Raw genomic sequence first — 11,100 nt, forward strand, 5'->3', positions numbered from 1 at the left:
TCCTGGTCCACCTTCAGGACCACTCAAAACTCGGTGAATTGTCCAACTTTAATTGATCTTCTTGCAAATATTAGACAGGAAGAAACAATGCATTCACAAAGGACTCCAAATTCAACTCCAAACATTGCAATGGTAGCATACAAAAATAAAAGGTTCAACCAAAGAGGAGAAAGCTCCAAGTCATGGATAAGGAAAGCTCCAAACACTAAACCAAGAGGAATGCAGTTTAACAATACTTATTGTAAAATCTGTCGTTCTAAGACAAAATTCGGGAATTACCAACCTTGGAGGCGTGTACAAACCCATCTTTTTGAAGAAATGGATGATGATAAAGACATAGGAGATCGATATCATAATCAAAATGATGGCAAGTATTATGATGTTCTTCTAGCATTCATTGCCGAATCACTTTTTCTCTATTACTCCATATCCAAGTAATGTAAAATACATATGATATCTTGACACTAGTACTACTAACCACTTATCTAACAAGAAAGATTGGTTATCTGCTAGTCAAGCAATCACAAATGGTACTATCTTTGAATTTTATTCTAACCATGCTATTATTAAACATAAAGTCGCAAATGGAGACCTTATTAGAGCTTGTTGCAAACGAGAATGACTCCGAGGCTTATATCCCATAAAATGCATTCCTACATCTCCCATTTTAGAAGCACATCATTTTACCCCAATACAAACCTCCATATCTCTAACCAATTTTCATTCTCCTTCTTCTCTTTGGCCTTTTTGTCTAAGCCATATGCATTTCAATGCACTAAAAACACTACAATATAATAACGTAGTCTATGGTTTGCCAAAAGAACCTTTCAAACCCATCTCTTTGTGTGAAAGTAGTATCCTTGGCAAAATGCCCCAACAACCCTTCCCAAAGCATAGATCAAGAGACTCTACCCCTCTTGGTTTAGTACATAGTGATCTATGTGGACCCTTTCCGACCCCTTCTCTTAGTGGAGCCAAGTAATTCATTAGCTTTATAGATGACTTTAGTTGCTTTACAATCTTGTATTTTCTTAAGTATAAAAGTCAAGCTTATCAAGCATTTAAAGAATACAATGCTCTAGTCGAAGTGTAAACATCAATTGAAAAATTAAAAGTCTTCAAACCAATGGTGGTGGTGAGTATATGTCTCATGAATTTCAAACATTCTTACAAAATGAAGGTATACATCATAAAATATCAACAACATACAAACCACAACAAAATGGTGTAGATGAAAGAAAGAAAGAACACTTTTCAATATGGCTCGTAGTATGTTACAATTTGTTCAACTATCACCTCAATTTTGGGAGGAAGCAATTGACACCACTTGTTACATTCAAAATCGAGGATTTCATAGATCTTTGGGGATACAAATCCCTTATGAACTATGGGATGGTCACAAACCTTACATTGTGCCAAATGTTCAAAGAAATAAGCTAGATTCAAGAACTACAAAAGAAATTTTCATTGGATATGGAAAAACTTCGGGTTACAAGGCATACAAGCTCAACAATCCACAAAAACAAAGATGAATATTTTTTAGTCACAATGTTATATTTCAAGAAAATGGGCTTTCTACAAAGGTTTCTTCTTCATTTCCCTGTAATATACCTCCTTTATTACCTACCCCTTCCCACTTCCAACCATCTTCCTCATCTATCTCCAATATTAATAATTCTCACAATGGAGGAGCCAACATTGGGTCGTCCTCTACTTCAACTATTCGTGTGGCGCTTCCATCTCAACACAAGTCAAAGGTCAATCCTCCTCAATCAACTAATTTTTCTTCTTCTCCTTCATCTCTCCAATCTCCAAATGTTTCTCTTTTTCCTATTTCCTCAAGAAATACACATTGCTTAACTCCCTCTATCAACATAAGCAATGTTATCTTCTCTAGTCCCTCTTCAAATTGGAACCGATGTCTAAATAGTATCGATGAACAACTTGATCAAATGGAAGCACAATTTGTGGATTTGGACCATGATGCTTATATACAAGAAGAAGAAATTCCAATCCTTAGTGATGACACAAATTTATCGGCCAAAGATGCTCTTAGGATCAAGATTTATCAAATGGAAAAAGGCTATGTAGAAAGAGATGAAGGCTTTAATTAAAAATGGTACGCGAACCCTCATTGAGCCTCCAAAAGATCTTCATATAATTGGTTCAAAATGGGTTTTATGCATCAATCGAGATGGGAATGGCAAGAAGACAATTGTTGATTGGGAGATGGAGAAGACATGGTCCACATCCTAGTCGACTGTGAATAGACCTCCAACTAACACAACCGAATCCAACTCAATCGATTCGAGCCGAGTTGTTGGTCGACCGAAAGCAGACTCAAGTCAATCCGACCGAAGTCGAATAAAAACCAGTCTGCCAAATAGATAGTCGGCAAAGTCGAGAGCCAACTGAGGATCACTAGGAGTTAGCCGAGACAAGATTTTCGACAGACACACAAGGAGAGTCGGTCGGAAGAAGACAGTTGTCCGAACGAGGATCCGAATCCGATTCGGATTACTGATTGAAGAATTCGAACAGGTGCCAACTGCAGCTAATGAAGGCAGGAGATATCCTCTGAGAGAGAGAAGGCCCCCCAGAGATTTCCAGATAGAGATTATGTACTATTAACTGATGAGGGAGAGCCGGAAAGCTTCGAGGAAGCAAAGAAGGATACCCACAACTGAGGGTGGTTGAGTGCCATGCAGGATGAGATGGATTCCCTGCATGAAAACCATACGTACGAGCGGACATAGTTGCCGAAAGGAAAGAATGCACTTCGAAACAAGTGGGTGTACAAGTTGAAACTAGGAGATGGCGAAAATCCACCAAGATTCAAAGCCCGCATTGCGGTGAAGGGGTTCCAAAAAACAAAGGGTGTGGATTTCGACGAAATTTTTACTCCGGTGGTGAAAATGGCATCCATCTGAATGGTGCTCAGCATAACGGCCATCATGGACCTCGAAGTGGAGTAGTTGGATGTCAAGACGACCTTTTTGTAGGGAGACCTGAAAGAAGATATTTATAGACTGAAGCAGGCGCCCCGACAATGGTACCGGAAGTTCGAATCTTTCATGGCCGATCAAGGGTACCACAAGACGCGGGTCAACCACTGCATGTTTGTGAAGAAGCATGATGGAGGAGATTTCCGCGTCCTCTTATTGTATGTGGACGACATGTTGATTGTTGGACAGGACCTAAGAAAAATCGAAATCGTAAAAAAGGTTTTGGGTAGGTCTTTTGCTTGCAATGAAGGATATTGTCACGACATAGTGACGTCAAATATGTAGTTAGTGAGGATTGAACCTGCAACCTCACATCTACAAGACGTCATGCCTAACCATTTTGAAATGAGCATGTATTTATATATAATAGTTTAGTTAATTTTTATTCTAGCATATAATACGCTCCAGAATATTCCAGTCTTTAGTATATTCTAGAAATATTCTATGGTGTAAATTCTAGATGGGTATATTTTATAGATATTTGTTGGGTATATTGTAGAGATATTTCTCAGGTATATTCAAGAGATATTTAATCTCAGAAGTTGTATAAATACTTGTAACCTCCTTGGTCCCTTTTGTTGGGGACAAGGTCGTCAGTGCGGAAGAACAATCAACATTTGTGATGTTGAAGGACCTGTGTATGAGAATGAACAAGATACACAGAGAGAGAGAGAGAGAGATAGGCACAAAGAAACGTTTTATTTCTTAATAGCAACAGTTACAGAATGACAACCAACCTTCACTAAAGGTTACAAAGTCACTTTATATAGTGACTATCCTAGGGCAACTGCCCTTTATGTTATTTACAGAAATAGCCCAAACTTGGGCGGTCCAAAGGGACAGTGTGAATACGGCCATTATATACTCGTATTCGACACTCCCCCATAATGGGTGTATACATGGGTTATCTTAAATTACAGGTATATACAAGGTTTATCGGACAGATCGGTTTTGTTCGAGTCGGCAATATCTGAAGACAGAAGACCGAACCGGTCGGGTCGGAAAAGCTGAAGCCGATCCTCAAAGAACCGATGTCGGTTGTCTGAAACCATCCTGTGTTGTGTGTCAGACTTTTTAACCGGACCGATTTTTCGTTACGCCCATCTAGTGCCGAAGGGACCGGAAGCGATCCACCGAAAGACACTTGGTCATTCCATCTGCGACATTATCGGTTGTGGATATCTTCTCAAGACCGTTTTTCCTTGAAATGACGCAGTCCCGAACAAAGTGATATCGAATGTCGATATGCTGAGGCATTGTTGTGGTGAACCAGATTTTTTAACAAAGCAACAACACCCTGACTTTCGCTGTAGACAACTCGAGCCGAGTCAAGGTCGACTTGTCGAAACGTGTGCGCCAGCCAACCGAGCCATAAAGCTTCTTTTGCCGCGTCGGACACAGCTACATATTCCGCTTCGATTGTTGAGGTGGTTGTGCACTCTTGAAGTTTCGACTTCCACGAGATTGCTCCATTGCCGAATTTGAAACAATATCCGGTTGTTGATTTCCGGCTGTCCACGCAACCGGCGAAGTCCGAGTCGGTGTAACCGACTACGCCTGAGGTTGAGTTCGGGCCAAAAAGAATGTCGTGGTCTTTTGTGCCAGCTAGATATCTGAACACATGCTTGACTGTGTTCCAGTGCGATTAGCCTGGGTTGTGCATGAATTTGCTAACGATTCCTACGATGTGAGAAATATCAGGCCATGTCGTGACCATCGCGTACATAAGGGAGCCGACTGCCGGTGCATACGGTACCGATTTCATATCTTCCCCCTCCAAACTGGATGTCGGGCAGTCTTGCTGAGACAGCCGAAGGTTAATGGGCAGCGGGGTCGAAGCAGACTTGGCCGAGTGCATGTTGAAGCGTTCCAAGACACGTCTGATGTAGTCAGTTTGAGACAAGAAAAGTTGTCATTTATCGCGATGCTGACTAATCTTCATACCAAGTATGTGTCTTGCCGGACCGAGGTCCTTCATGGCAAACTTCAACTGCAGTTTCCGAATGAGTTCGGTGAGCCCTCCGGCATGTCGGCCGGAGAGTAGCATGTTGTCCACGTAAATGATGAGGAAGAGGGGAGACCCGTCTTGAGCTGTTTTGGTGAAGAGACAGTGGTCCTCATCGCTCTTGGAGAAACCGACCGACTGGATGAAGTCGTCGAACTTCTTGTACCACTGTCGGGGTGTCTGTTTCAAGCCGTATAAACTCTTCCTGAGTCGGCAAACTAGATGTTCCTGGCCGGATGCCACAAAGCCTTTCGGCTGCTCCATGTAGATTTCCTCCTGTAGGTCAACGTGGAGGAATGCCATTTTTACATCTAGTTGAATCAGCTCCAAGTTGTCGGCGGCCACGACGCCAAGCATGAAACGAAGGGTTGTCATTTTCCCCACTGGTGAAAAGATTTCGTCGAAGTTGACGCCATATTCTTGTTGAAATCCCCTCGCAACTAATCTGGCCTTGTACTTTGGGTTGGTCGAGTCGGACGTCTCTTTTAGTCGATAGACCCACTTACACGAAAGAGCACGTCGATTCTTCGGTAATTCGACCAAGTCCCAAGTCTTGTTTGTGCGAATGGAGTGCATTTCCGACTCCATCGCCAAATGCCAGGTGACTGAGTTGGCAGATGCCAATGCTTCTTCGTAAGACGTTGGTTCGCCGGCGTCGATAAAGAAAATTCCGGGAGAGTACCTTTCCGGAGGTTGCGACAGTCTCTCGGATCTTCGAGGTATGACTGGACTGGTCGCACCGGGTATAGGTGTCGGATGGTCGGAAGCCGAGCCATTCGGCTGTGCTGAATCGGTGGATTCAGGACGAGAGGTGTCGGTTACTCATGAAACCGATCTCGTGTTGTGGGATGGGCCTTCATGAAGGGTTGACACTTCAGAAAATATTACCCTTCGGACTTCAATAGGGCTTTCGGCCGTTTTATGCATAACCAACTCGTTGAACACGACGTCCGAACTTCAGACAATTTGTCTGTGTTCGGGGTCCCAGAGCTTAGGGATGTAACCGGCTCTGGATAGGTGCGTTATGCCAACCTTGCTGAGGTGTCCAAGTCGTCCGTGGCATAACGATGACACAGGGATATCAAGCAAAAATAAGTCACCCTGTTTGAGTGTGACATATAAAGGGTACAAAGAGTGTACCTTTAGTCCTCGAGCAAGCAGGAGGTTCCCTTTGTGGAGTGTCCACCCTCCTGATGAGAACCTGGCACGGATGCCGGCTTCGTCAAGTTTTCCGACTGAGATCAAGGGTCTTGAAAGCTCAGGAACGTGTCGGAAGTTGTGAAGTACGAGTGTAGAGCCACCCCGAAGGTTGAGCTCTACGGTGCCGATTCCGATTATGGCACAATGTTGCGAGTTCCCGACTTGAACTGAGTCGGAGTGCCGGTCTGAGTATTGCCGAAACTAAGATCGGTGAGGTGTCACATGATACGATGTGCCCGAGTCCAAGAGCCATGTGCTCGATTCCTCAGTCGTAAGAAGAACTTCTAATTCGATTGGGTTCTCTATGGACAGTGTGTTTGGGTCGGTCGTCAAAATTTCGGCTGAAGAGTCAACGTAGTTGACCTCCTCATGCCGGCTACTCTTCTGATATGCTATCTGAGCTTTGTCGTTTTTTCTTTGAGTGCCCAACAATCGGTTTTGATGTGTCCCAGTTTCTTGTAGTAGTTGCAGATTCGATTGTCCCGGGACTTGCTCCGGCTTCGCTGATTATTCGGCGGTCGGGAAGAACTTCTTCCTCGGTTGTTCGATCGGTCGGTTGAACCTTGTACTATGTAAGCTTCATTTGCCGAGTCTTGGCGAAAGACTTTCTCCGAGCTGCTTCAGTCAGGATTGCGCTCATGATTTCGGAGTACTTAATGGCAGTTGTTGAAGCATTGCACACGGTTGTGACGAAAGTTTCCCAAGAAGAGGGGAGACTACTCATGAGTATCATTGCTCTGAGTTCATCCTCTATTGCCGTCCCCTGAGACGATATTTGGGAGCTCAGGCTTTTGTACTCGTTGAGGTGTGCCTAAATTGAATCAGATGCTTTCATCCGCAAGTTGTAGAGGTGCCGGATCAGATACATCTTCGTTGCGGCGACCTTCTTTTCATAAGTTTCTGGCAGTGTTTTCCAAAGTTCAAAAGTTGTCGAGCATGATTGCATTGTGAAGTACACTGACTCCGACAAGTGCATCCGAATCATGGCGCGAACGATTCTGTCCAGCTTTAGCCACTCGTTTTCCTTGTATGCTTCTAGAGGATTTTCATTCTCAATCGGGTCTATCTGACCCTTGACTATGAGATAGTCTTGCATTTGTTCCTTCCAGAAGTTGAAGTTCGAACCGTCGAACCTCCTTAGACTCATCTCTGATGAGCCGGATGTTGATGCCATCTGATTCGGTTTCGGTTGGTAAGACTCAGTTCGGAGTTGACTAGGAACCTTAGTTGGGTGCAGTCGGTCGGCTCACCTGATATCGTTCTAGTCAGTCTTGAACCCGAGTCGGTTTAGTTTCGGATACTTGTTTGCTGAACCTTCTTGGAGCGACTCCGGTTAGCTTCTGATTGTATGCCGAATACCGATCACAAGAAACCGATTGTTTAGGCCGATTTTGCTTCGGATGATTGCAGCGATGAGAGGGACAGATCCACCTGATCCTCGCGAATGTCGATCAGCCGAATGAAGCACAAATTTGGTTGTTGCCTGGAGACCAATCTGCAACGGGTGGTTACAACAAGCGGGTGAATAGTGTCCGGTGACCTATTCGGATGTTGTTTAACCAAATGAAGCACGATTGGGTCAGGTGTTGCACAAGGAGCTCACCTCAGGTGGTTACAATCACAAGAACAGAGTACAACCGGCTAGCTTACTCGAATTAGTGATTTAACACAGTGAGATGTAGACATCTTGTTTTTCTTCTCTCTTCTCTGTTCTTCAAGAAAAACAGAAACAGAGTGTTGTGTGGTGTACTATGATGGCCGGCAACATGTTGAAGAACCTCCAACCTAGCTCTGATACCAAATGTTGGGGACAAGGTCGTCAGTGCGGAAGAACAAACAACATCTGTGATGTTGAAGGACTTGTGTATGAGAATGAACAAGATACACAGAGAGAGAGAGAGAGAGAGAGAGAGAGAGAGAGATAGGCACAAAGAAACGTTTTATTTCTTAATAGCAACAGTTACAAAATGACAACCAACCTTCACTAAAGGTTACAAAGTCACTTTATATAGTGACTATCCTAGGGCAACTGCTCTTTATGCTATTTACAGAAATAGCCCAAACTTGGGTTGTCCAAAGGGACAGTGTGAATACGGCCATTATACACTCGTATTCGACACCTTTCAAGGGATTCAACACCAGTCATTGACAATTCAATACAGTATTCTCGTTTCGCCCCATCTTGTCTCCTTGGTCTTTATCTCTGTCATCATGCTCTTATGTCATTCCTGGGTTCTTAAGTTCCATGCTCTTAGCCCCATCATTCATGCTCCGTCCGAGTCCGCAGTTGGTGTGTCTGTGACAGATATGGTTCCAGCAAAACAAATCCTGGGAATGCACATTGTCTAGGGCAGGACAAAGAGGCAATTGTAGTTGTCACAGGAGAAGTACATGAGAAAGGTGCTCCAGAGATTCAACATGCAGAGCACGAAGCCGGTTGGCTCGACACAACTGATAAGTAGCAAGCTATCTGAAAGACAATGTTCGAAGACGAAAACGGAGAAGGCTAAGATAAGCAAGGTGCCCTATGCCTCAATAGTCGGAAGCTTAATGTATGTGATGGTCTGCACCAGGTCGAACATTGTATATGTTGTTGGAGTCGTCCGTCGGTATATGAGCAATCCCGGAAGAGAGCATTGGGTTACAGTAAAGTGGATACTCTGGTACCTGAGAGGCACCTCAACATTGTACCTCCAATTCGGCTTAGGTAAACCTATACTAGAAGGTTTTACTGACTCAGACATGTCGGCTGATGTGGATACCAGCCAGTCCACGTTCGGGTATGTGATGACAAATGCAGGGGGAGCCGTCTCGTGGAAATCGAGGTTGTAGAAGGTTGTGGCGTTGTTGACCATAGAAGTGGAGTACACAGTTGTTGAAGAAGCCAACAAAAAGATCATTTGGATGAAGGACTTCATCGGTGAGTTGGGGATTCGGCGAGAGGAATTCCGACTTTACTATGACAACCAAAGTGCCATCCACCTTGCCAAGAATGTTGCCTACCACTCTAGGACTAAGCATATCTAGAGGAGATACCATTGGCTTAGGGAGAGGGTAGAAGAAAAGGATTTTTCTTTGGTGAAGATCTACACGGATGAAAATGGATCGGACACGTTGTCGTGAAAATTCATCACTATGTGCGGATCGTGAGGTGGAACCGCCGAGGTTATGGACAGGAAGGAAATAGGGCTCACACGCACAACACAAGGAAGGTTACACAAACAAGGCATGAGTATTCGAACGTGTTTGCGAAAAGGAGACATGAATGGGCAAGCCCGAATCAACCCCTAGTCACAAGACGAACGAATGCACGTGAGGAAGGCTTACACACAAACACATGAGGAAAAGGCTTACTTACACACATGAGAGATAGAGTTTCGAATGCCTTTGCGAAAGGAGAGGTGCATGGGCAAAAGCCCGAACGCTCCCTTGTTACAAGACATGCGAACACACAATCAAGGTTTACACACAGGAGACACAATTTTGAACGCCTTTGTGAAAGGAGAGGTGCATGGGCAAGCCTGAATGCTCCCTTGCCACAAGTTGCACGAACACACAAGCAAGATTTACACTAACACGCAAGACATGATTTCCAACGCCTTTGTGAAAGGAGAGGTGCATGGGCAAAGCCCGAACTCTCCCTTGCCACAAGTCGCACGAACACACAAGCAAGATTTACACTAACATGCAAGACACGAAAGTTTGAATGCCTTTGCGAAAGGAGAGGTGCATGGGCAAGCCCAAAACGCTCCCTTGTCACAAGACACACAAACAGATAAGCACAACTGACAATAACATATAAGACACATAAGTTTGAATGCCTTTGTGAAAGGAGAGGTGCATGGGCAAGCCCGAAATGCTCCCTTGTCACAAGACACAGAAACAAATAAGCACAAATGACAATAACATATAAGATACGTAAGTTTGAATGCCTTTGTGAAAGGAGAGGTGCATGGGCAAGCCTGAAACACTCCATTGTCACACGACACACAAACAAATAAGCACAAATGACAATAACATATAAGACATGTAGGTGAAACCAAACATTAGTTTATTACAATATAATAGATTCTTTTATAAAATAAGAATCAATTTTACAATGGGTTTGATATGATAATGAGAGATAATTTATAAAGGAAGGGGGAAGAGAGGTGGAGGAAAGAAGAGAGTGGAATATAGAAGAAGGTGATTCTTTGTTGATGATGCCTCTCGATGTTGTTGATCCTTCTTCTTTTGTCTTCCAATTGAGTAGAGCTTCCGTGTTACTTCTCCCTCCCCCCCTTCTTCACTAGAATAGGCTCTTATTTATAGGTTTAGGATTGCTGCCTTTTTCCCCTATAAAAAAGCTTGTCTATATGAGTTGACTTTTCTTTTCCTCACTATTTCTGTTTTCAAGCCCCAAATTTCACATACAAGATATTCTTGGAAAGCTCTTTGGGTTAGCTTTCTTATGCATCTTTTCTTTTCTAATTTGGACATCTAGTGAGGAAATTATGAGCTTTTTTCTCTACTGTGCTCCTCATATCCACGCGTGCTCTTTTTTTTTTCTCTCCATCTTTTTATCTACTTTTCTCTACTTTTGAAAGCCGCCTCTAACTTAATATTCATCATTATTTATTGTAAGGTTCAATCCTTTGACCTTTTATTTATAAGGAATTATCTTTGGCAAAATGAAAAAGTATTTTTGCTAACAATAAAGTTGACTTCACAATACTAGTTTATTTTAACTACTATTTTGCTTCTTTTCGAGGGTGGTTTCACACTATGTGTTAGAAACATCACGACAACGTTGACGAAGGTGTTGTCAGTAGACAGGTTGAATGTGTGCCAACAAAGAGTCGGACTGGTGATGTGTTGGGATTTTCGGTCCCTCCGGATGGGATGTCCGGA

The sequence above is a fragment of the Azolla caroliniana genome, unplaced genomic scaffold (assembly GCF_043228905.1).
Source record: "Azolla caroliniana isolate FFs.n. ecotype wild unplaced genomic scaffold, voAzoCaro1.0.p SCAF_12, whole genome shotgun sequence".
In the NCBI taxonomy this organism is placed as follows: domain Eukaryota; kingdom Viridiplantae; phylum Streptophyta; class Polypodiopsida; order Salviniales; family Salviniaceae; genus Azolla; species Azolla caroliniana.